This window comes from Pteronotus mesoamericanus, unplaced genomic scaffold (genome assembly GCF_021234165.1).
Source record: "Pteronotus mesoamericanus isolate MK-2021 breed Mesoamerican mustached bat unplaced genomic scaffold, CSHL_Meso_final scaffold_85, whole genome shotgun sequence".
In the NCBI taxonomy this organism is placed as follows: Eukaryota; Metazoa; Chordata; class Mammalia; order Chiroptera; family Mormoopidae; genus Pteronotus; species Pteronotus mesoamericanus.
The window spans coordinates 72,333,462-72,360,576 of NW_026555329.1; the positions used below are offsets into that span (position 1 = coordinate 72,333,462).

At 42.4% G+C, this 27,115-nt stretch overlaps 1 protein-coding gene across 1 annotated transcript in view; it reads right to left on the reverse strand.

Moving 5' to 3' along the window:
• Positions 1 to 27,115, reverse strand: part of DGKI (diacylglycerol kinase iota) — a 379,645-nt gene that overhangs the window by 302,261 nt on the left and 50,269 nt on the right.

The following is a 27,115-nucleotide window of genomic DNA, read 5'->3' on the forward strand; positions in this document are numbered from 1 at the left end:
CCAGTGTTTGCATTTAGGGATCACTCCTTTCCTATCCAAGAACTTACAATTGACTGTTTCATGAGCTGCTCAAGGATGTTTTATAGAAATGATGTCAGACTTCCTTGTCTCTAGTCCTCCCTTTTTTGAAAACCTTTTTAGAAAAACTCTGCCTATCTTGGCTTCCCAGCTCCTGTCCTGTTTACCATCCATGATTCTCCAAAGCCTCCAAATAGTAATTCAATAGCTTGTCTCTGTTACCTAGAATGTAACTTATCCAGGACAAAAGGCTTGAATCATGTAGCTCAGGCAGGTGTTTGCTTACGTCTTCCTCAGCAGGAGGGCACTTAAGAGAAAGGACTAGGACTAACTTTCTGCTATGGTTATGGAAAGTTGGGAGGATATCCATATATCCTAAAGTACAGCTTTCTTTAAAGACTGGGGCTAATCAATCATCCAATGATTTTTTTTTTCCAAGCACAGTGGTATAAATACACACACACACACACACACACACACACACACACACACACGGTTTTGGAGTTGGAAAGACCAAGCTTCATCACCCTAGTGGCGTCTCACCCTTGGGCAAGACTGTTACCCTCTCTCAGTGTCAATTTCTTAATTGTCAAAGGTGAACAATAATGCTATCTTTCAGGAAAGATTTAAGACGAGTTAATACAAAGGCACCTAGCAAGGGTGCCTGCTGCTACAACGGTCACTAGGCTTTTTGTCAAGTTGTATGAGTAATATTTCACATGCCGTTCCTAATAAGAAAGGCTCCAGAATAATATCAGGGGTCAAATGGCAGAAAGAGCTGAACCAATCAAGCACTACAGTGCAGAACTTCCCCACCAGAACTGCTGAAAATTACACATCCACAGCTCTCCTCTCTTTGTACGTTTGATGTGAACCTCACACCGGATGCCCAAAAGAGCAAAGAAAGCCCCCTTGCCTCTCTGGAAAGCAACTATGCTCTGCAGAAAACAAAGCAAAGAAAGACCAACACAGACAACTAAAGAGAGTTGAGCATTGGCCGTAGCAAACCTGTCAGGATCGGACATTGCTAACAGCTTTCAGATACAGGCCAGAAGCCAAGAGTTTAAAGAGCAGGTGAGCTGTGTATGGGTCCCAGGTTAGCAGGTAAATCTTGCTGTGCCCTTCTCTTATATCCTCAGGTACCATCACCTCTGCTATGTACTCCCCGAAGCATGACCCACCCATATCTGAAGACATTCTAAGGAACGTCCCGTGCTAAGGAACATCTGTGAGAGAAATGCTTACTTCCTTGGCTTTCAATCCCTGTTGTGATTCTTGCTTGCTGTTGAAGCTTTTAGATGATGAAATGTATAGTAGCTCTTATTTGGGTGCCCGGGACTTCAGTGACCTCAGTTCTTCAGGAGCCCAGGTCAGGCGGGCTCAGTTCAAGCGTAACATGTAGGACGAGATTATCAGGCCTGCTGGGAGCCAGCTTCTCAGCCAGTACCTGCACGACCCATGGTTCTTAAACCTTTGTACATGTCTCTGCTTGCTGAGGCATATTTAGGTTTCAAGAACAAAATGCCACTTTTTTTAGCCCTCTAAAAATAGGAACTATATTATAATTAGTCGGGGAACTTTGATTTGCCTTTCACAGGGAATTGGTTTGGCTTCTGCGAATGTAACCTTTTTCTCTAATTTCCTTTCATGCTCCTTTCTCAGCTCCAAGATAAAGTCCTTCTGTTTGAGAAACTAGAAAGCACAGGCTCCTAGGTCCAGCGTCACCCATTCTCGTAGCGCAAACTACCTCCTTCCTCAGAGGGCCGCCTTCACACATGAACATGAAAAGCAAGAGAGGCCTGCTTAGGATCTCGTTAGTGCGAGTCCCCGGACAGGGAAGCGGACCTTTCACAAGGTCCACGGTCTGGTTCTTGGGCGCAGCCGTGACTTCAACGTCCGATGGCAGAGGAGGTGGAAGAGAGGGAGCGGGCCCTCCGTGGACTGCTTGGGTGTTTACTTTCCTCCCCAAGCAGAACAGAGGTAGCCACCCACCCATCGAAGAGGGGCTGCTCTTCTACATGTGCCCTGTTAGCACCACAGGCCATGCCTGGCTGGCCCTAGTCCCCCAAGAAAAGGCCTCCCACTGCCAGGGAGCGATTTTCAGTCTCTGGTAAGGATGATAGAAGCACGCTGCAATACCTCTCCCCAGGAAGGGGCCAAGAACCTGAGCTCTAAGTAAGTGACAGGTTGCCTGACTGGTTTGCCATTTGCTCAGTGTTTGCATTTCATTGTAACATTTATTTTAAGCCTCTAAAGGTGCCAAGAGATGGCTCCCAGGTCGACTTTGATCAGATCTTATTGCTGATCCAGCAAATATTTAATAGCAATGGCCTGCCGCTCATCCCAGATGTGAAGGGTGTCGCGCCCGAGCTGGCCACGTTCCTTAACATGCCCCCCACCCCTCCTCCGACTGCCCAGGCCCAGCGCGGCACCCGGGGCACCGGCGGCTTTCAGAAGCTCCCTCCCGGCAGCAGGCTAGAAGCGCTGTTCCAGGTGAGCGGATCTGACACTTCACGTTCGTTTCATAATTCAGAAGGAACTCTCTGCCCTCTTTTTGCCAGATATACACAACTATCAGAATCCGGGGAGGGCCGGAATGGGCTCCGCTTAACTTGCCTCATACACCCCCAGCAGGCATCACTCATAGCGCCGGCTGCAACCATCTGAAAGTTCACTCAGGCCGTTGCCACCCCAAGCAGAAATGCCCCTTAACAGGAATTCATCCGAGCCCTGCTTAACCCGCTCCCAAGGCAGCTCGCGAACCACCCGAAAGGCAGCTTCCTCCGCAGGTCGTGCCCACTCCCGGGAGGCCTCTCCTCTTGGTCTGCCTGGGCCTCCGCCACGGCCCCACTTCACACCTGTTGTCCCGGGATGTTTCCTGAGCCTCCCCTTGACGCTCACTCTCCTGGTTTGGAAGCTAATAGACAAGGTGACCAGATAATTACCTTCAGCCTAGGATAAGCTTCACATTCCTGTCCTGAGGTAAAAATGATGCTCACAATCTCCTCCCCACCCCACCCTCCACCTCTCCAGTCTCATTATCCAGCGCCTCCTCCCAGGGACCCCCTACTCCCACCCACAGAAATGCTCCCCCATCTCACAACCTAGGACCCACTGAGGCACGGAGAGAAACCTGCCTGAAGCTTCGCAGCTAATAAGGAGAAAAGTATTTCTTTTCTATGAGAAGACACCCAATTGCAGCAATGGCTTCTCCTGAGATGTTGCTTCCAGACCCTCAGGCCCTTTACTAACTGCTTTTCTCTGGCCAACTCTTATTTGTTCTCTCAAAGGAAAGGCACAGCGGGCGGAGACTGACTGTGGTGGGGGCGGGGGCGAGGGGAGCGGATGCGTGGAGGAGGGCAAATGGGGAAAAACTGGGACAACTGTAATAGAGTAACATTTTTTTTAAATGATTAAAAATAAATAAATAAAAGCATTTTGAAAAAAGAAAAAGTGCACCCGCAAACACAAGGCCCTAGGTGAGCCGAGCCACTGAAGGCAGCGTTACTTCCGGGGATCGATACATTATGGTTCCATTAATGCAGTTTTCTGTTGCTTCATCAGATTTAGCGGCGTATATTGAGCTTTTAGTCCGACAAAGCCTAAATGCCTTTTCTCTACCAGAACTTCTGGCAGTAGATTTTTTTTTCTCCCACCATCACCGTTGATTTTGAACTCCCAAATAAGATTTTACATTTGTCTCTCTGAAATGCCACCTTGTGATTTTTAGCCCAGTATTCCAGCCCATCCCAATCATTTGGAGATATATTTTTGTCGCCGACTACATGGGCCATGCTTTCCAGCTTTGCGTCTGTTACAAATTTCATGAGCACGCCGCCTGTGTCTTCTTCCAACCTGCTGGCAGAGCTACCGCCCGGGGGAAGTCCAAGAGCTGGGGATCTCAAAACGATTTCACTGGGGACGTTCCTCGTCTCGTCTGCGCCAGTGCCAGCGCCAGCGCCGTCTTCCACTGAGCATTCCCATAGGAGGCGCTCCCTGGTCCAAACTTAAGGCCACCCCCATCAACCCTCTCCAATGACACGTGAACACAGGGAGCTTCCTAGAAAGGATGGAACTGAATCACACCGCGGGCGAAACAATTCAGCCAAGCAGCCCTCGGGCCTGGTCGGACTCTAAGGCTAAGCAGAGCGGGATACTGAGGTTTCGGGGGATGGTCTGGAAGCCCCGAAGCAGGGCAGACTGCCACTGGCTAAGGAGGGACAAGTCATTGTTGGAGTTTCATTCCCAAGGCCTTACCCCTGTTCCTGGGGGAAGTTCCACTTACACCTGAAGCTGATGTCAGATGCTTGTGCCGGAGTGTGATGCAGCAAGGTTTCCAGAGAATACCACTGAAAGAAAAAGTCCAGGAGGAGCCCGGTTGAAAGTGAATTTTCCTGAAGGTCAGATCTAGTTTCTGAAACCCGACTCTGTTCCTTTCATGAACAGATAAAGAAAAAAGGGCTAGGAGATCATTCAGGACTTAGGCTCCCAGAGAAAAGGAAGAAAGGTACATACATCAGGAATGGTCAAGAGGGGAAGGACCCCCTGTTGTTCTGAATCTGTTCCTGTGGGGTTCTCCAGCCTAACAGGGAAATGGAGCAAATGCCAGGAAACAATTTTTTTCTACAGTGATGGAATTAGGTTCCCATTAAGTATGGCGTATTAGCACGGTGTTTATCTCTGCTCCCATCCCAAACTGCAACGTAAGAAGAGTGATTAAATTGAAAACAGTAAAATTCCACAAGGACAGAGAGAAAAGGAGAGGTGAGAAGAGTAAGAAAGAAAGGTCGACAGTCTTGTAGAAGATGGATATTGAATACACAAGTCATTACTGACCTATTCCAACAAAAAAAGCCAAAACTCTCTAAGATCAAAGCCAAGAAAAGGCAAGCTGATTCGCACTGTAGGCCCTTTGAAAGGCCAAAGGTTGGAAGAAGTACCATGGACTCCCCCAAGGCACAGAGAATCCCCCTGGCCCCTCCTTCTCTCCCCTCAGCATGCGGACCGTGCTTCCCCTACCTGCGCAGCAGAGGAGAGACTTTTTTCTAGAGAAACTGAAAAAACAGTTCTCAGGAACTAGGGACTCAGTGGGGAGGACTTGCCTTGGGGATGAGGGGGTGCAAGGGTCAATGCGGTCCTGAAACAGGAGAACTGAGTGTACACCCACGCCCACATGAGATCTTTCTGTCCCCTGCCCCAGACTTGGCTCCCACAGCACCTGCAGAGGCACATATTCCCAGGAGTGAGTCTGGAAGAGTCTACTCTGGGTAATCTGACCTACCCACAGGAAAAGCTTCCCAGGCGGCCAGTGGGGAGCCTCTCACTGAGCAGATCCACAGGTCCTAATGCACCAGGCAGTGCAGCTCCTAACTGAGCAGCCCGGCCCAACTGCAGCCGGTACCCATCAGCCCTTCGGCACCTCTTCGGCACCTCTTCGGCACCTCTTCGTATTTGTGAACTGAGAGCCACAGATGTCCTGATGGCGTAGGAAGCCCACGAAAATGGAAGTCAGGACCAAAATACGCCACCGGAAAGGAGAGACTGAAAAGTAAACAAAGGAGCATGCCACAGAGCAGAAACAGCTCTTAGGATTTACAAAAGTCGCAAAATAAAAAGTCAACAGAAGAGTCAAAAGATAATGTTCAGGCCGCATCCCAGAATGTACACTGAAAGGCCATGAAGGTATAAAGGCAAGAAAGGGGATCAATTCAGGACATGACTTCCAGCTTATAGGAATCTCAAAAGATAACAACAATAAGAGTAAGAAAAATGAAATAAAAATAATAGAAAAAAAAAAGAAGTGGTACTAGTATGTATGTGGCTCCTCTACAAATGTTTACAAAATCATAATAACTTAAAGAGTATAATGGTGGAAAGTAGACTCTGGAGCCAGATTTACTTTGATTTGCAGCCTGATTCCACCAACGACTACCTAGAAGACTTCATGAGAGTTATTTAATCTTTGTCTCAATGTCCACATCTGCAAAATAGAAAAAATAACTGTACTTAACTAATATGGTTGTTACAAAGATATATTAGTATGTACCTAAAGCTCTTAAACAGTGTCTTGCACCCAGAAGTACCCACAAAATAGCAGATGTACTTTAAAATGTTATGTATTACAGTCCAAATAGTATCATCACTAATTTAACCCAAAACTTTGATCTAAGTATATAAGGAAGAAAGAAGTGTGTTAGATGGGGCATACAATCATTAGTCTGAAACCTTATCATTCATGGAAAGAAGACAGTATGTAATGTCTACAATTGGCGAATCCAGTAATCGTAGCATAAATACAGCATTTAGACATGTAGAGGTAAATAAATACTAGAAGGAACAGCTAGGACAATTGAAAGTTGCTGCCACGGGGAGCAGACTCAACAGTGGGGAGGAGGGCTGAGGCACATTCATGTGAACAGTTTATTTTCATAGCCATTTAAAAACACATACATATTTAAGTAACCTTATCACACGGAGCTGAAACCCAGAGGGATGACAACAGATGACTCTCACGAAGCAGCTTCTTCAAAAGCTAAGCACTGACTCAGAGCAAAAAATATCTTTTCCAGCTGCCTCTAAACAAAAGTAAGCTAAGGGCATGTTTCCAGGGGAAAGGGAGGGGACAGACTTGCCGCGCTGGCGCCAGGAGTGCAGCGCCTTGGTGCCGCAGGTGCCCTGAATTCTCGCGCCCCCCGCCCCCCATTCTCTCCTCTGGGCCCTTGCCTGCGCTGTGTTCTTGCCTTGCACCTCCCCGGCCAAGGCTTCTCACTTTCAAACAAAAAAAAGTGCTGCGGCTTGATTGAAGGACTGGTCAATTGTGCCCAAAAGGCTTCCTTTCTTTCTTTTTATTTTTTAAGAGAGAGAGGGTAAGGGAGAGAAAGAGGAGAGAAACATCGACGTGTGAGAGAAAGAGCGACTGGTTATCTCATGCACACGCCCCAACCAGGGACCTGGCCTGCAACCTACGCACGTGCCCTGACCAGGAATCCAAAGAGAGACCTTTCACTTTGCGCGATGACACTCAATTAACTGAGCCATGCTGGTCAGAGTGAAAGTCTTCTGAGTTTTCTATTAAATGGTCCATAGATGGTTTCATCAGAGAAACCAACTCTTGCAGAACAAGGTATTTCTTTCATAAGATAAAATGTGGGTATTCTGCATTCTGAGAGGCACGATGTAATAACAGTTACACATGTTGGCAGGTGAAAACACCAGGTGAAAAAAAATGTCAGGAGGGAAAAACAGACAATTGTGTCTTCTAAAAAAAAAAAAAGGAAACTGGGTCAGGAAATTCTGAGAAAAGATAGCACGTATGTTCAGGGATGGATCATTCTGATTATGGAGCCCAGCTACGGGTGACACACGGCAATCATCGCGCTCTCTGCTTTTACCATTTTCAAGGGCAAAATGAAGAGCAAACGCAGGACAAGTCAGAACACATGGAACCCAGTAGATAAACTCCGGCTGAGGTGGAATCCAGCTCTGGCATTTGAAGACAAATCTCTAAAAAGGTTTTGACCCCAAATGTACCCAAAAATTTGGAGCTAAAGTGAAAGTTATCTCAACAAAAGAAATGAGTGTAAACCGTACTCTTAAGAGTTGTTCTAATCTGTCAGGGAAGATAAAACTGGTACCGTTTCCTGGTTGTTAACGAATATTAGTTCTAAAAAGTAAAGAATTATACCAAGGAGGAGCATTTTAGTACGATATTTTAGGAGTTTTTAAATTTTGCTAAAAATTTAATATGACCTTGGAGTCTTGGAGTGAACCGATTGGAGCATGGATGGTCACCTACTTCACTAACGATGTTAAGACAATCCTTGAATGAAATAAGTAAAGGTTGAATCTAGACCACTGTCAACTTTCATTTTGGTGTAATTCTGCTTTTTATTCTCAATCTGAGTTTATAGTTTACCTTTGAAATCACATTCATTCATTTTTGCACATAGCAAACACTTTATTAAATCTCTAACAGAGCATTTACCTACTACTTAGTGGAAACAAGATTCACATTACATCATACATGGTCCAGATATTTTTAACATTGTGGAAATCACAAACCTGTAAAGTTAAGTAAGCCAAAAAGCATTTTTGTACAAATTTGAGCAAATTTTCTCTTGACTAAGACAGAGGAATAGATAGATACCACAAAACAAAAATCTTTCACTTCAGTGGTATTTTAATGATATACGTTAATGCTATTTAAATATCAAATGACTTGGCACACCCATGATACACAGAGCAATGCTGCTTTGCTCTTTGAGGAAAGTGTTACAGCATTCACTACTGAACAGTCGTCTAGATTTACTCAAATCTGCGTAACAGACTCTGGGTGAGTCTGGAAGCTTCCTCAGCAAAACCAGAAGGACTTCAAGACTGAGACAGACGCTCGGCTTGCCTCCAACTCAAGTTGGGGAACATCTAATAATAAGATGACATTGTTCTTGGTTGCTCCAGAATCACTGAAAGGCAGTGGAGACCTCTGGGCATGGACATAAGAATTGGCAGCTGTGGGCTTCAGGGAATAAAGCCCATTTGCATAGCTTTATTCCAATGTGTATTTAGGACCAATCTGCACAATTGTACACTCATGCCCTGAGAGGAAGTAGCAAAATAAAACTAATGCTTTGTTTATTCCTCCCTCTTTGCAGTCCATGGACTCCTTCCAGAACCTTCCACACTGAGCAAATTAAGATAAAGTCTCATCTATTCTTTTTCCACTCACATCAAAACTGTGATCAGTAGAAAGCTGTTGAGATATACTCATCATAAAGACAGAAATACAAACTAAAAGATGAATAAAATGTCTAGTGAGGAAGATAACTCCATAACTACCTCTGTCTAAGAAAACATCATATTACTTAAATATGCCTTTGGTCTGTTTTGTTTCTCCAAGTAAACTGTGAACTAACTCACAAGTAAGAACTATTCTTTATTCATCCTTGAGCTCAAATGGCCAGCACCACGTCTGGCACAAGGCATTCTATAGATTTCACTTAAACTGAACTGAGCCTACCTAAGGGGGTGGGGAGTATCAAAAACATCCAAACTGGCCGGGTAGCTCAGTTGGTTAGAGCATCATCCCCATATTCCAAGGCTATGGGTTCAATCCCTAGTCAGGGCACATACAAGAATCAACCAGTGAATGCAGAAATAAGTGGAACAACAAATTGATACTTCTCTCTCACACACACAAATCAATTTTTAAAAAAAGGCTGTAAATAAAAAATCCAAGTAATACATACATCTGATAAGAAAAAAGAAAGCATTCAGAATGGTTTGTTAACAAGCAGCCTAGGTCCCAAGACCTGCTTCTGGTCCTATTTCCCAGATGCAACCACTCTTAACCGTGAGGACTTGTTTTTAAGGTTTCATCACATTTATTGCTAATGCAAAAACAGAGAGGGAAAAAAATGCCAGATTTAAATTATTCATGTCTCTTTACTTAAATAGCCCCCAAATATTTAGAAACACTGCCGGCAGCTATTCCAAGTCGTTGTATTCATAGAGTCAACAAACACATATTGTTTGCGTTGACAGCGGTGGCGTTTCGGTTTTCCTACTTTTATTAGCCAAGACCAGCTTTCTCCCCACACCTCCCCTTTCGATGGAGACAGCGTAAGTCAGTGCCACCTGGAATTAGTGGGGACAGAGCACATCAGAGCTAGGCATCGGGGGTGGAGAGAGGAAGGGTGAGTCAGTGTCACAATGGGATAACATGCTCCGAGTTAGTGTTGCAAGACAGGGGCCAGCCGCCAGAGGCAGAGGTCCCCGCCCCTGTCGTTTTCTCTCAGCAGGTGCCATGCTGAACAAGACGGGAGGGGCCGCAGGCGATCGCTTCATACCCCACTTTAGAGCCACAAACTGCCTGCCACAGCAGCTCCGCATTCCAGGGAATGGCCCCTCTTATTTCAAACCAGTAAAATAATCGGCAAAATCCCTAGGATTCATTTATAATGGGATTTCTTTTATATTAGCAAAAGCAAATAAAAAAACAAAATGATGTCATGCGTATAGCACATAATGGTAGGAATAACACTGCAAAGACATGACAATTTAGGGAAATCCTCACTCCGATCAGAGTGAATAAATATGATTAACTTGCCGCGAAGATGCTATTAGGTTCTTCACCAGAGAAAGAGGTCACTTCCTTACAGAGCCAGCCTGAAAGGTGTCCTGACGCCTAGGAAACACTGGAGACCTGAGATGGTGACTCTGAAAGACGCCCCCGTGAGGGTGCCTCAGTGTGCCCAAGAGAGCCCCCAGGAACTGGAAAATAAGATATTGATCAGGGAGCTGGGTTGCATGGGCCAGCGTTAGTCAAGAAAAGACAAGAAACTGACCAGTTTAGAAAAATCCTATTGTCAGAGTCCACCCTTAGATACTGCAAGAGGATTACTTCCCACCTACCAGGCAGAGAACCCCAAGGCTCAGAAGGAAAAACAAACAAATCATGGCAACTAGGGAACAAGGGAAATGGAGAAAATAATGTTTTCCAAATGCTTCGTCTGCGTTTACACAGTTCATCTTAGTTAACCGTCACTCTAACGCTACCCTGCAGGCATCATTTCCATTTTGCAGATGAGGAGACCGAGGCTCACAGAGGCTGGCACCCTGCCCAGGGCCACAGCAGGGCCGTAGCAGCTCATGCCCGAAGCTGATCGCAAATCTATACTCCTTCTGTCACAACAAGGTAGATATTTACAAAGCGCAAAAAACATCATGTATCTAAATACGTGGACGTTTTATATGGTAATAATACCTCTGAGCTTTCTAAATAAGTAAGCAGGTCTGCCTCCTTGAGTCTTTATCAAAATATTTTTTGGTGACTTAAACTTACCTTCTTAACTGGGTCTCTTGTAATGTTTCCTGAGTAAGTAATTTGGGCCAATGTTTTCAAATACTAGCAGGTTCTCATTAGAGGATCCTTGACAGTCACCTGGAGTTTTAATTCTAAAAGAATGAATTCTGTTTTACAGAGAGATTTAGTAATAAGAATGTGTGAGAAAGTTGCCTGGTGGGTCCGTATCTTGAACCGGTGTCTCCAACTGCCACTTAACCAGGGCGATTATAACACGCTCAACCTACCCCTTAGGGACATGTTGAAGGGTGGGGACCCAGAGCTTGACACAGCAGCCTGAGCAGATGCATTTCCTAACATCCAAGCGGAAGGTAATCACTATTTTAAAAAAGAGAAATCACCAGTTTTTCCAATAACATAATAGCACTTGATAGAGGCCTTTACATGGGCTGTATTTAAACTCTCCAACAGATTTGATATCAAGCCAGAAAGAAATGACAGCCATAATTTGAACAACATGAAAAGTACATTAAAAACACTTTCACTGTTTAAAAAGGAGGAATTAATTTGAGCTCCAATTTTCCCGACTGCTTTTTTTAAAAAAATCAAAACTTTGAAATAGGTCAGCTCAACAGAGTTTTTTTTTTTTTCCCCCCTCAGAAAGTTACATGTTGCTGAAAACAGAGTGAAAGTCGAAGCTTCGATGCAGTTTCCATTACACCAAGTCTTCAGCTCTGGAGGGCCCCCACCCACCAGCATGGTAAATAAAACCAACATGTTCACCTTGATGTGCATGTACATAATAGAGTTGCAACCAATATTCTCCTGTGTTCATGCCTCTGCAACACACAAGTTTACCATCACCCTCCCCCCTCCCCACGTACCCCCCACCATACGGTAAAACATAAAGCTGAACTCAACCTTCCCCCCATCCAGCGGTGTTTTTCTTTCCAGTGGTCCCACATGCCTGAGTTGCTGGTAGCAGCCAAGGTCTCACAGGCCACTCTTCCCAAATGGCATCTTCTCCCAAAAGGCCACCTGGCTGGTGAGGGACTGGCCTGGCGGGCACACCAGCAGCTCCACCCTGCCCGACTCCCTTCTCTTCTGTCACCCGCCCCCCCCTACCCCACACCCCACACTAAGGTCCGACGTGAAAAGGAGGTGGGAGGGGCTGCAGCAAGAGAAGGCAGAGCAAGAGTCAAGGTTTCTGTGATGTCATGGGCACATTATTAGTGGCTGCTAACCGTTGCCGAAAAGACATGAAAATTCTTCATCTGCCACCACATCTATAAATGATTCTCAAGTCTTTCCATTCAGCAGTTTTTCCAGGCAGGTCTCCACATATGGCTTTTTTTTCTTTTTTTTTTTTTAACACACTAAGCTGACTCAGACTCACAGGCAGAAGTTCTCTGACTCACTTCTCTTTCTTTCTTTCTTCTTGCTTTCTTCTTCTTTTTCATCTTCTTCTTCTTTTTCTTCTTCTTCTTTTTCTTCTTCTTCTTTTTCATTTTCTTCTTTTTCTTCTTCTTCTTCTTCTTCTTCTTTTTCTTCTTCTTTTTAAGCCCTGACTCCTGAAAATGTATGCTTCACTAAGGATTAGTTCTTCTCATTTTAGAGAGACAAACCAATTCAAAGGTCAAACAGAGAAGTTTGTGATCTTTAATGCTCAGGAAAAATGCCAAGCATCCTTGGAAGGACACTGAGCAAACAGCAGGAATAACACTCAAGAAATTTTCTCAGAATTTGACAGACAGACACTCATTCCAGGCAGGTAAATATTGACACCTCTCTAGAGCTTCAGTCTTTGCTCCCTCACTTGCTTCCCAGGTACCTCTGCTACTCCTCTGTCTTGCCTTCCTGGCTTGGCTTTGACTTGGGATCTGTGGATGCATAAATGCTGTGTGTATACAAACACACTAATAAATATATACACACATGATGAATTAAATGTGTGTGGAATATACGCAGGGCTGATGTATGGATTTTATACACTGGTAGACCTATATCAATTGTTAGCCTATTTAAAGACTTTGAATCAGTTGGAATTATTGAGTCACTCAATGACATTGTTCAATGGTGGCCACAGAGGCAGGTGACAGCCAGAGCCCAGCAACAGTCCGGCTTCCCTCAGTGTTGCCCTGTGTCCCCTTGCTGGCCATGCAGATTAATCTTCATGAGCTCCTTAATTTTTGATACCACAATCAGCCTTTTCCTTTGTATCCATAAAATTTTAAATCACATCTCAGTAGCTAAATTATTTTCATCATTGACTATTTTGCCATGGCTTTCTATTCATAGTTATCCTTCATTATCTTTAAAGGATTCTTAAAGATATATATTTTTTTTTAAATCCTGACTTGGTGCATTTTCTGAGGCTCCTGAAAGTCTCTCCTCTGGATAACTGAGGAATTTCTGTAGTTCTAAATTTATCATGTTAATTTATATTAGCATTTTAATATCCAGGGTCATGAGCAAGAGAACTAAGGGAAAATATTTAGAGATGGTCAGATACCTAAAATTCACAAACAACCACAATCTGACTATGAAGTCCATCCGTCCTCCTTTTCATTCCTTGGACAAGAATACTGGGTGATGGGTATTCAAAGGTAAGAAAGACACAGATCTTACTCTCAAGGGGTTCATATCCCATAAATACATGAAAATTAATTCAAAAGGATCATAGATCTAAATGTGAAAGCTCAGATTAGAAAAACTTTTAAAAGAAAATATATGAGAATATTTTCATGACCTGGTGGCTGGGTAAATATATCTCAGACAAGTTGTAAAAAGCCACGCCATAAAAAAATTTTTAATTTCTGCTAATTAAAAATAACATTAGAAAAATTAATAGGTATATTTCAGATTAGGGGAAAATATTCACCAAGTATATATCTGATAAGGGATTTATATTTAGAACTTTTACTATAACTCACTAATAAAAATTTTTTTTAAATAATTAAAAATAGCCCTCAAGGGAGAGCCACTAACCCCACTTTCCAGGATCAATGAAACCAAGAGCTGGTTCTTTGAAAAGATGAACAAGATGAACAAACCTTTAACCAGACTCATTAAGAAAGAAAGAGACAGGACCCCAATAAATAAAATCAGAAATGAAAGAGAAGTACCAACTGACACCAAAGAAGTACAAAGGATTGTAAGAAAATATTATGAGCAACTATATGTCAACAAATTGGACTATCTGGATAAAATGGATAAATTCCTAGAAACATACAACCTTCAAAAACTGAGCCAGGAAGAATTAGTGAAATTGAAGCAGTAATCAAAAAACTCACAACAAACAGAAGTCTTGGACCAGATGGCTTCACAGGTAAATTGTACCTAGCATTCAGAAAAGAACTAACATCTATTCTTCCCAAACTATTCCAAAAAGTTCAAGAGAAGGGAAGACTCCCAAGTTCCTTTTATGCGACCAGCATTATCTTAATTCTAAAACCAGATAAAGAATTCACAAAGAAAGAAAACTATAGGCCAATATTCCTGATAAACATAGATGCTAAAGTCCTCAACAAAATATTAGCCAACTGAATCGAGCAATACATTAAAAAGATTATACACCAGGATTAAGTGGGATTTATTCCATGGATGCAAGATTGGTACAATATCCACAAAGCAACAAACATAATACACCACATAAACAAAACGAAAAATAAAAAAATCACATGATCATATCAATAAATGCAGAAAAAGCATTTAATATAACCTAGCACCTATTTATGATAAGAGGTCTCAGCAGAATGGGAATAGAGGGAACATACCTTAACATAATAAAGTCCATATATGACAAACCCACAGCCAACCTTATACTCAAGGGGCAAAAACTAAAAGTGTTTCCCTTAAAACTGGGAAGAGGACAGAAATGTCTGCTTTTACCACTCTTATTCAGCATAGTACTGGAGGTCCTAGCCACAGAGATCAGGCAATTAGAGGGAAAAAAGGCATCCAGATCATAAAGGAAAAGGTAAAACCCATTATTTTCAGATGAGATGATGTGGTATATAAAGAACCCCAAAGATTCCATCAGAAGAACTATTAGAACTGATAAAGGAATTCAGTAAAGTAGCAGGATAAAAAACAAATATCCAGAAATTAATTGCATTTGTATACACCAACAAGAACTATCAGAAAGAGACACTAAGAAAACAGTCCCATTTACCAATGCATCAAAAAATAAAATAAAATAAAATACCTAGGAAATAAATTTAACCAAGGATGTAAAAACATCTATACTCAGAAGCTTATAAGACACTGAAAAAAGAAACTGAAGAAGATAAGTGGAAGCATATGCCCTGTTCATGGCTAGGAAGGATTAACATCATTGAAATGTCCATACTACCCAAAGCAATCTATAGATTCAACGCGATTCCTATCAAGATGCCAATGGCATATTTTACAGAACTCAAACAAACATTCCAAAAATGTATATGGGGCCACAAAAGACACTAAATAGCCACAACAGTCTTGGGTCGGGGGGGGAGTGGGGGATAAAGTTGGAGGAACCATGCTAGCTGATATCAAACTATATTACAAAGCCATAGTAATCAACACAGCATGGTACTGGTATAAAAACAGACTTATAGATCAATGGAACAGAATAGAAATCCCAGAAATAAACCCACACTTTTATGGTCAATAAATATTTGACAAAGGAGGCAAGAACATACAATGGGGTAAAGACAGTCTATTCAATAAATGGTTTGGGGAAAACTGGACAGATACATGCAAAAAAAAAATGAAACCAGTCAACCTTTTATAACATACACAAGAATAAACTCACAATGGGTTAAAGACTTAAATGTTAGACTCAAAACCATATAAATCCAAGAAGAAAACATAGGCAGTAAAATCTCAGACATTTCTTGTAACAATATTTTTTCTGATGTATCTCCTTGGGTAAAAGAAACAAAAGAAAAATAAACAAATGGGACTACATCAAACTATAAAGTTTTTGTGCATCAAAGGAAACAATCAACAAAGTGAAAAGGGAACAGATTGTGTGGGAGCACATATGCACCAATGACACATCTGATAAGGGGTTAATATTCAAAATTTATAACAAACTTATACAACTCAACACACACATACACACACACACACACACACACACACACACACACACACACATAAAAACCCAAAAAATCCAATTTAAAATGAGCAGAGGACCTGAATAGACACTTGTCCAAAAAGGGCATACAGATAGCCAATAGACACACGAGAGATGCTCAATGTTACTAAGCATCAGAGAAGTGCAAATTAAAAGCACAATGAGATATCATCGCACACATGTCAGAATGACAATCATCAATAAATCAACAAACAAGTGCTGGCAAGGACATGGAGAAAAGGAAACACTTTTACATTGTAGGTGGGAATGCAAACCGTGGAAAGCAGTATGAAGTTTCCCCCCCAAAATTAAAAATAGACCTGTCTTATGTCCTAGTGATTCCACTTCAAATCAGTGTTTTGGCTTTCTTCCCAAAACACTGATCTCTTCCCTAAGCACTGATTTGAAAGGATATGTGCACCTCTATGTTCATTGCAGTGCTGTTTAAAAGAGCCACGATTTGGAAGGAGCCTAAGTGCCCACCAGTAGTGCGTGGATAAAAAAGCCATGGTGCATTTACACTATGGAATACTACTCAGCCATTAAAAAGATGGAGTTTTTGCCTTTTGGGACAGCTTGATGGACCTGGAGAATATCATGCCAAGTGAAGTAAACCAGTCAGAGAGACAAATACAATATGATTTCTCTTATATGGGGAATCTAGTCAACAAAATAATAAACAAAATAATAGAAACAGACTCATAAATACAGAGAACAAACTGACAGCTGTCAGAGGGGAGGGGTGTGGGAGGGCTGGTGAAGGGATTAAGCCAAAAAAAAACAAAACAACAAAACACTTTCTGTGGGCATGCGCAGAATCCCCACAGAAAGTGCCTCATTCAGCCCTTGCAGGCCCAGTAAATCTACCCTGAAAACACCCACCCAAGCCTCTGCATAACAGAATCCTTTCCCCAACAGGATGGGAAAGTTTTAGGAGGGAAAAAAAAGGAATGCAGAGAAATTATGCACATGTCACAAGATGTTTCCATGAATATTCTCCCTAAAGCATCAAGAAACAATAGATGCATTTTTAAAAGAGGAGTTAGACCACTTGCAAAATTTACCAAAGAAGGTGGCTATAAATTGTTAACCAAACTCATAATTCCTTACCCACATCAAGGGTATAAAAGAATCAAGAATCGGACATTCTTGTAGGAATTTTGCAAGGGGCCTTTTGAGGGTTGAGTCCACATCTTTATAGCTAAGGAGTGCTTGGTTAGGGGTTCTCACCTCTTCACCTCAAGTCAAGAGAATGGGCTTTAAGAGGTAGGCAGAGGGCTTGTCCTCAGCATTTCATGAAGTCTGGGAGAAGGGCAGGTTTGTGTCTGATTCTCACCTGAAATCTGGAAGCAGAGACGGGCTTGCTAGCTTTGATGCTGGATCTAGGAGAGGTGGCTACCCGCAAGAGTACGCTGCTGAGTATCTCTCATGGAACAAGGAGTGGGGTGTTAACTACAGGCCAGAGACGCCCATCTCGGGACTGGCTTAGACACTTTCTCCAAAAGACCACAGTAGAGGTTAGCTGGAGGCGCTTCCCGGAGGCTTGGGGTCGAGAAAGTACAGCCAGGAGTGCAACGCATTGCCCTCCTTCCTCCTAAGGAGCTGCAGACACAAGCTTCTCAGCAATGAGGGCGGGCACTCTGCAAGGAATCCACAGAAGAACTCCAAGGAGAAGTCAACTGCTAAATTTAGAGAGCTCTGACATGAGAAAAACAATTCATTGTTACTCAAGTAAGAATTGACTTGTTCCCTCCCTCCTCCTCTCTCCCAACACCACTTCGGCTTTAGAGGGGCCTGCAAAGAGGCCAGGGCTGAAGGAGCGCCATGGAGAAAGAGAGAAGCGGCTGGCCAGTCCCCTCTTCCCTGACTGAAGGCCTGCGGCAGGCTCAAGGTCAGGGGCGGAAGAAGCCTCAACTCTAGATCAAGTCTGAAGTGTTTTTTTTATTACCTCGTTCTGGAAGTGTTAGTTATTGATTAATTAACTAAAAAATGGTGTTTTGCAACTTAAAGTTTTTTTTATTACCTAAGAGTGACCAGCAGAGCCAGGGCAGGACATGTCCCGCCATGAAGGCTTAAAGAAGGAATGGATGGAGAACGCCAGACAGTTTTATGATTTTTCTCCCTTTGAGTGCAGTTTAGTAATCCCAGGTGTTAACACTTTAATCATAACAGTGAATCCTGAGTCTGTCTAATGGCTCTAGTTCTTTTGATCACATCAATATTTCTGAATCTATTTTTTTTTAATTATGCATCGTTTACTGAAAGTGAGACCTCACGGTAGGTCTCACAGTGCGATGGTGACCAGCCTCTCTCCTGGCTGCCCCCTGTGTCCACGAGCCTGCTCTGAAGTTGCCCAGGCTTCCAGCTTTCTCCACGTCTCCTTCACTTCTGGACCCACATTTCCAACTGCCTGCTAGACCGGCCAACTTGGTGGGGCCCGTCTTAAACTCACTATGAACCTTGTCATCTTTACAAATCCCCGTGTCCTTCCTGATCCAATCTGCTCCTTTCCCTTCAATATCTACCACTCTATGCACCACCAACAACGATCTTTCTCAACCAGAACGCTGGAGGTGCTCCCCTGCCTGACCTGTTCAGTGGCTCCAGAATCCAGTATATGAATGTCAACCACCTAAACATAACTTCTTTGCTGGGTCCAGCATATGTCTCTGGACTGTTCGAACGCCACTCATTTGCATGTTTTTGAAGAACTGAGCACAACCAAGGACTCCATGACCGCTGTGCCTCATTCTTGCTGGTCCACAGCTGCTTGGAATGTTCTGCCCACCCCCTGCACCCTCACTGGAAAATGCCTATTTGTCTTCAAATAAGTCCAAATATCACCTGCCCTATAAAATCTTTCTTAGGCTTCCTAGGCTGGAGAGTTAAGTGCGCTACATACCGCTGTGTTAGCATTGATCAAGTGTTAATCATCTTCGTGCCTAGCTATTTGCCCTTCCCTGTGCCCAAAAAACAATGTTTTTTTGACAAAGGCCCTTTTTTTCTGTATTCAGCATGATGCATGCTTGGTATAGAACAAGTAGTCACAAATATTGGTTTAACTGAATTAAGTGTAATGAATGAATGACTTCAAGGAATTTTTCACTTAAAAGAAGAAATGAGACTTGGGATTCTACCTTATTCCCCTCTAGGCCTCATTGTAGGTTGAGTGAGTAAATGAATACATAAATGAGTAAAAGATCAGATAGGAAATAGGGCCTCCCTACCAACGGAGCAGGTAAAAACTACAGAAATAATGGAGCGGGAAATAGAGCACCGTTTTCTCCTTTTCATTTCTCATTCCAGCACCCTGCGCTGCAAAACTTAAAATAAATGGATGCAAGAAGGCTGGAAGTGGGAGAGGTTTTCTTTAAAAATATAAAATAAAAATAAAAAGACTACCACCCACTAACCCTGCTGCCCTCCCACCAAAATGACTATAGTTTTTGCATCCCAAATAAGACTGTTGCAGTTTTGAGAATATCACCATAGTAACCAACCTCAGCCCTCCCCCTAATAGAAGATAAAACTTAGCCAAAGAAATAAATAAGACTCTCATAGAAACATTATCAGACCTTTCTATATAAATAACCTGGGATAATGAAATGTTTCAAAACAGAATATTTAGAGAGCCATTAAAAAAAAAAGATTCTACAAAGTTTATTTTTAAATGATGGAAAAAAAATATCACAAAACATCAGCTGGAACACTTGGCTGCCTGCAGGGTTGCAAGGAGTCACAATTTCCAAACTCACTGAACTAGAACCACAGTCAGGAGAGAGAAGCACAGTTCTCTATTCTGGTGCACAAGCAGCGTTCCTACCAGGACCTCGCAATCCCTGTTCTGAAGTTCTTTCAACAACAGGTCTCTAAGAGAGCTCTCCTTTTTGGATTCCCCTAAACACAGCAAGGAGCCCTGGGAAAATAGTATCTCTTATAGACCCTCACAGTACTGACTATAGGTAAGTAACACCATAGCTGGCTACATCCACGCTCCCATTGCCTTCGGGAATTCTCTAGGTGACTTGTTCATCCACAGCAGGGGGCCACGCATTTGTTTTTAAGGGGCCAGCAATAAATATTTTTATCTTTGCAGGTCCTACGGTCTCACTCACAACTACTAGAGTGACTGCGGCTAAAGCACACAAGCAGCCACAGACAATACGTACATGGGTGAGCATGGCTGCGTTCCAATAAAACTTTATTTAAAACAGCCCACCAGACCTGGCTCACTCCTTATTCATGAGTATTCCTCGCAAGCTCAGTTTCTGCATAGCACAGGCAACATCACACCACTTCCTTTAGCCCAGCAGGAAAGTGTGGCCCTCAACACTCTGCAGTACTCAAAACGGGGGTGAGGAGATAATCATATTGACGATAGGAAGACTGATTCCAGGAACGACTGCAATAAGCTTCTGGGAGAAACTGTGAACTTCCCTCCCATAAGAATTTCAAAAGCCGAATAGAAAGCCATCAGGGAGAGAAGGGCAGGTACAGTGCTCCTTGCCACCTACTGGAGCCCGTTCTACTTTGGACGGGTAAGAAGCCCTGCTGGTTGGCATGCGGCCCGGTGACGCATCTCTATTCAATAAAACAAATTATTATCAGTCTGAAGCCTGGAGCAATTTCAACCAATTCGCAAAGTTGGATGATTTTCTGTTGTTTCTTTAAGTTCTAGACAGAGACTTGGAGGCAGCTGGTGAAACCGAAAAAGCCGGACTCGGGATGGATGGATGGGGGTGGGGGTGAATCTCAGCTTCACCACTAACTGGATGTGTCACCGGCCAATCACTGTATGACTCTTTTATCACCTGTAAACGCTCATGACAGAGCCTGTCGCTGGATGTGTTGAGGATTAAATTCGATAACCTATGGAGAACACGTGCTACAGAGAACAGAATCTATTAACGTCAGCTGCTTTCCCTTCAAGGAGGCAGGCAACCCTCCAGCCCTTGACTGAATTTTATCTGCTCTCTCAGGGAGATAGCACTTGGGTGAGTGTTGCTACCGTCCAAAGAATGATTGTATCCCCCGGGCACAATGCTGTAGAAGGAGCTCTGAGCAACGCTTAACGCACTCATTAGCATAGAAACCAGTCCAGGTGAGCGTGGGCCTGGGCCAAGCAAGCACCTCACCTCAGTCACTCGCCTCAGAACTCAAACCTCCTCCTCTGTTTCAATGTGCATCTGTCCGCCTCCAAGTGCATGTTTTTCTCCCCCTCTTTCCTTCTTCTAACCTATTCTGCTTCCATCCCCTATGTCTCCTCCCTCATCTTCCTCAATTGGCCATGATATGAGCTAGAAGTGCATTTATTTAATGGTTTCGTGTTCCCTCTCAAACGACCTTTCTTTGGTTGCTCGTTCTTAATTGTGCCTGATGAATCTTTCTGGTGAGTCAGTGGTCTTGATATAGAAAGATTCTCCACCCCGTTCAAGAATCTTTGCAGCAAATCTCTTCCAAAAGACTCAAAATTATTAAGCACTAAACAAAAGGCTTATTTAATGGCAAAAGGCCAACCAACTTCAAAGACCTCAGAAGAGCTGGATTTTGGGTTTCTACAGACTTTTCCTAGTGAAACTAAGTACCTTAGGAGTTCTAAGACCCTATGAGAGCCCTAAAGTGTGAAAACCAGCTGCCACCCTGTGCAGAAACTTGTCTTTTCTATCCCAGACATGCTCTGGTGAAGAATGAAAGGGCTTTTAGTTTCTTGGAAAGAGCGGCTGGATAACTCTCTATTTTAATTCCACTCTGCCACTTGCTGTCACATAGTGATAGGAGTGGGAAAAGTTCCTGACTTTTGCTGAGGAGAATGGTTCATTTTAGTGGTAGGTGAAACATGAACCACTCAATCCTCTCCCCCTCACTTCAATTATTCTGTCAAATAACCATGGAGCTTCTAGAGATGAAGGCTCATGCACACATATGCAGTTCAATGTATTTCAGCCACACAAAGTTTAGCACAACTCTTTGAACTGGCTATACCAAACCTTTCAGGGATCTTTCAGAGAGGATGGACTATTGAAAGAGGCTGAGCTAAATATGACAGAGAAAAGAGGGAATTTTTCTCAGTGATAGTAGCACTTTGGGGTGTGAGCCATAAGTCCAGACATACTGGTTTACCAATTAATAGACATATTTACTGAGCATCTGCTGTAAAACACACAGACAAAGAGAGCTGGCTTCTAGGAATCATGAGTACATATAGAGCTAGGAATTCATTAGGATGGAGGTGGGCAGAGAGAGAGAGAGAGAGAAAGAGAAAGCTGATTTGGAGAGCCAAAAATGAAAGACTACCACTTTCCCCCAATCTTTTACTGGGTGATTATATTTATAAAGAAATCAACAGTAAAATACAATTCTATTTAGAATCAATTTAGTACACACACACACACACACACACACACACACACACACATACACACACATATATCCTATATTGGAAGATATTTTCTTCCCTCTCCATCCATCAAACACCTTTTAAGCATCTATTACAAATAAGCACTGAGTCAGGTGCTGATTTTGAGGAGCAGAAGTGCTACCTGACAGCACCAGGAGGCCCTTCCTTCCAGGAAACAATTGTTAATGGCTAACATACAATATATTGAGTGCTTACCATGTGCCAGGGATTTACCTACGCAACTTACAAGAATTAGCTTATTGGCTCCTCGCCATTGCTTTATGAGAACAGTAGAGAATAGCTGTAATTACTACTATTACATCAGTGGTTTCGCTCTGTTTTCTTTCTTCTTTTCCTTTAATATGAGAGCCAAGCTGCTTGATATGATTCCTCTTCTTCATAATACCAGGAACCTTCAGCAGCAACTATCCTCTGTTCTGCCATTACCCTGGTCTGCACCCACCTGCCTTCATCCTTAGATGATGAAAACAACCCCCTAGCTGGTCTACCTGACTCCCTTCTCTTCCCCAATGCACCTCGCATTATGCTGCATTTTAATCACTTTCAAACACCACTTTTTCACATGTCATTCCCCTGCTTAAGATCCTACAACAAACAAAATATTTGAAGGGTGCTACTGCTATCATTTTCTTCCCCAATTTTCTTTCACCATAATGTGTGATTCCTGCAATACATTCTCACTCAAACATCTGCACATCTGCACATCTGCCAAGAAGATTTTGGAGGGCTTTCTTTTCTGGAGTTTGAACACAGTTACTTAATTATTCAACATTTTGCTAGTAACACCCCACATAAGTCTCCTCCCATCGCTTCATGCCTTATTGAAAATAATCCAACACATTTAAATAAAACTCCTAGGAAGCATTTAAGGTCGCTATCACCTAGGCATATTCTGTATCAATTCTCATAACTCTTATATAATCATCTCTCACCTCCAATTACGCTAATCTTCATTCGGTTCAGTTTACAAAGAATTTATAGAGCACCCACTCTATGCTAGTCACTGAGAATATATGTGTGTGTGTGGGGGGGGGTGTATGTATATGTGTATATATATGTATACATATATGTGTATGTATACACCCACACCCACACACACACACATGACATAATCTATGCCCAATAAACATTTTCCAGTTGGGAGATCTAGCACATATGATAAATAACCCCACCTCTATAGGTTCGCCCTCATTCTTTCAAGCTCCCCGATATGCACTCACCTCTTCCCCTCCCTTTCCTCAAAGCCCAATTCAAATAATGCCTTTCTGGGCCGCTCCAGCTCACACAAACCTTCTCCTTTTCCGATATCCTTAAAGTCCAACTCTTTATCTTCACTATAAAGAACTACACAAGGACAGCACTGCACAAAGATGGGTGTTCACAGGAAGTTCAGGGGAAGTAGATAGTATGCTTCAGAGATTCAAGTTGATAAAAATCAACATGAAACCGATGAGACTAACCAACTGCGGGAATCTTCCCAGGACGGCCTCATAAGATGTAAATATGCTATAGGCATGTATTTCTCACGCTGTAAATAACCTTGTTAAAACTCAGATTCTGATTCAGTAGGTCTGGAGTGGGGTCTGAGATCTGACATTTCTAACAACCTCTCAGGTGGTGCCCACACTGCGATGCCTGGGCCACACGTCAGGCAGCAAGTTGACAGCAAGCATATCTCAAGGGTCCCCAGCCAAGAGCTCACCACCGAGCACTAAGCTAAACAAGTGGAAACTTCAAGTGCTGCATAGAACGAATAGTATAGACTTTAAAGCATTAATAAAGTCACTAAACAAAGCCAGTCAATCCCAAGGCCTCACTGGCACAATTCTGTTCTGCTGCTTTTACTAGGTTTCCAAGCTGAGGCCTCCACTCAGATGCTATTATCAGCAGCAAATGCACCTTTCCCTCCTTCGTGATCTCAAGGCTTAAGGGAAATCTCTCATGTTGGCTCTTGTACATAAAAATATGAAGTGCAACATTTTCCTAGTGACATAAATATCAATTTCCCTGAAGGAGAAACAAGCGCCAGACTTAATCATCTAGCCGTATCCTTTTAGCACATCCATTTCCATTTTTCTGATTCTGTGTGCACCAAAAAGCTTTCTGGTGTAAGATTTGTGTCTCAGAAGCAGTCCCAATATTATAATCATACAGGAAGAAGAAACACTTCCATAATGGTGCTCCAGAGAACAACAGGAGCAATAACAACAACAACAACAAAAAAAACCATTTAATATCAACATTTCCAGAACTCTAGACATTAACCAAAGGGTTGCAGGAAAAATGGCTTATTTGCAACAAGAACAGTGAGCTCTGCAGCATTGCAGTTTACCTTATTCCCATCTCCCTTTCCTTACCTTTTGCAGACACCTTGAAAACCAGCAGCTATGAAAACCAGTGGCCCACCAGCTCCTGGAGAGAGCAGAGCGGGTCTGGAGCTCCCCCAAGAGCACCATCTTCAGAGAACCATCATTATTGTCTGGCAGCTCCACGGTAGAGCCCCACTTACAGGACTTACCTTTACTTGACCTAACTCAATAGATATTAAGGGAGGAAACTCCTATCCCTGGGTTTTTCCAAAAGAAACAGAAATTATTTAACATCACAATGGCCTGAGGTGGTGATACCAGTTGGGACAAACAAGAAACTGAACCAAAAATTTCAAGTAAAAATCTAAAGAATGAGAGGTCCATAGAGGGCTTTGGGAAGCTCTGACACACTCCTGGAAATTCAAAAAGCAGTGCATATGTGCAGGGCTGTGCATGTTCTCAGAAAAGACATGAGAAGACCCTGATCGCTCACCTCTAGCTCACCAACAGGAGGCGAAGGCTAAGGCAGAGTTGTAAACTACCAGAGCATTGAAAGCATGCCTGACTCACATACATGTATCTGTAGCAAAAGAGTAGGAGACTTATTAGTTGAAGAAATTTAAGAAAAAAGTTGCCCAATCATTAGCTGACCACTAAGCTAAACAAGTGGAAACTTTAAGTGCTGCATACAACAAATAGTATAGACTTTAAAGCATTAATAAAGTCACTAAACAAGCAGCATTGATAACAATTACTACTACGAGAAGTCATGCAAATTAGGGCAGGGGAGGGAGTTGGAGATAAGATTTCCAGAGATGCCCTATTATATATTATTTTTAAAGTTCAGTTTTCAATATTCACCAATAATACATCTGATAAGGGGTTAATATCCAAAATTTAAAACAAAATTACACAACTCAACACCAAAAGAATAATCCAATTAAAAAATTTGCAAAGTACCTGAATAGACACTTCCCCAAAGAGAACATACAGATGGCCAACAGACATATGAAAAGATGCTTAATGTCACTAATCATCAGAGAAATGCAAATTAAAACCACAATGAGATATCACCTCATATCTGTCAGAATGGTTGTAATCTATAAACCAACACACAAGTGTTGGTGAGGATGTGGAAAACCCTTGTGTATTTTTAGTAGGAATGCAGACTGGTATAGCCACTGGAAAAAAACAGTATGGAGGGTCCTCAAAAAATTAAATATGAAACTGCCTTATGGCCCAGTGATTCTACTGCTGAGATTATGTCTGAAGAAACCTGAAACACTAATTTAAAAGAATATATATGCCCCTACGTGCATTGCAGTGCTATTTAAAATAGCCGATTCGAGAGCAGCTCAAGCAGCCATCAGTAGGTGAGTGGATAAAAAAGCTGTGGTACACTCAACCAATTGAATGCTACTCTTCCATAAAAAAGAAGGAAATCTTACTTTTTGCAACAGCATGGATGGTCCTGGAGAGTATTTTGCTAAGTGATGTGAGATAGTCAGAAAAAGGCAAATACGATATGATATGTGGTGATGTCATTCATATGTGGAATCTAATGAACAAAATAGAAACAGACTCATAGATACAGAGAACAGGCTGACAGCTGTCAGAGGGGAGGAGTTTGGGGCTAAGTGCAATAGGGGGAGGGATTAAGCTGAAAGAAAAAAACTCATAGACATAGACAATAGTATGGTAATTACCAGAGGGAAAGGTGGATGGGGACAGGTAGAGGAGAGTAAAGGGAGGTTAAATGGTGATGGAAAGAGACTTGACTTTGGTCAGTGAACATAAAATAAACAAACAGATGATGTATTGAGTTGGTAAAAAAAAGTCCATTTAGTTTTTTCCATAAAATAAAATACAAATTTTTCATTTTCACCAATAACTTTATTGATATGGATATTTTGAATATTTCAGCTATCTCTCCCATTGTATAATGTTGATTGTCCTCAATTAATGTCTCAATTTGATCACTATCAATTTCAGTTGATCTACCCAACCGAGGAGCATCATCCAGGAAGAAATCTCCAGCACAAAACTTTACAAACCACTTTTTGACACATTCGATCAGTCACAGCACCATCTCCATACACTGCACAAATCTTTTATGCAGTTCAATCGCCTTTTTACCTTTTGTGCAATCATAAAGCATAAAATGCCAAAAATGTTGTATATTTTCTTCCATCTTCAATATTAAAATGGCTACACAAAAATTCACCAATTTTGATAATTTTTTTAAATGCATGCTGATATGACAGTTGTCACAATACAATCTAACAAAATTGTTTTGAATGAAGTTAGAGACAACTAAGTGCTACATGGTATGGAAAAAAAAACTAATTTTATGGCCAATCCAATATTATATAATTACACACTTGAAACCTATATAATTTTATTAACCAATGTCACCCCGATAAGTTCAATAATTTTTTTAAACAGCT